Raw genomic sequence first — 593 nt, 5'->3', positions numbered from 1 at the left:
GCCCGGCCCCGCCCTGCGGCCGTTGGGGGCGGGGCCTGCGCGGCGCCCCGCCCTGCCCTTCCCCGGTCACGTGCTCTGCCGCAGGGGGGGGCTTTGCCCACGTGGGAGACTGGGTTGTCCCGCGACTGCCGCCGGGCACATTACAGTGCCATGCATGTAATGTGCAGTGTGTCACGTACTGTGCAGTGTCAGCATGTAAGGTGCAGCGCATCATGTAACATGCAGTGCACCACGTGTGTAATGCGCCGTGCCTGGTGTATGTGATGTGCAGCGCGTCATGTAACATGCAGTGCGTCAGGCATGTAACGCGCTGCGCATCATGCATGTAACAGCATGTCATGCATGTAACACGTAGCAGGGGCCTACAGACAGCAGCACGGCCCAACTAACGAGAGCCTGGTTATAGATCACAGAAGATGAGGGTGGAAGGGGCCTCGGGGGTCACACCTAGCCCGGCCCCCTGCTCAACACAGGACCAGCTCCAGCTCCATCATCCCAGCCAAGGCTTTGTCTGTCCTGGTCTTGAAAACCTCCAAGGATGGAGACTGCACCACCTCTGTGGGCAGCCTGTTCCAGTGTTTTACAACCCTCCT

Source organism: Alligator sinensis, unplaced genomic scaffold (genome assembly GCF_000455745.1).
Source record: "Alligator sinensis unplaced genomic scaffold, ASM45574v1 scaffold628_2, whole genome shotgun sequence".
NCBI lineage: Eukaryota > Metazoa > Chordata > Crocodylia > Alligatoridae > Alligator > Alligator sinensis.
Note: the sequence above shows the minus strand (reverse complement) of the source record.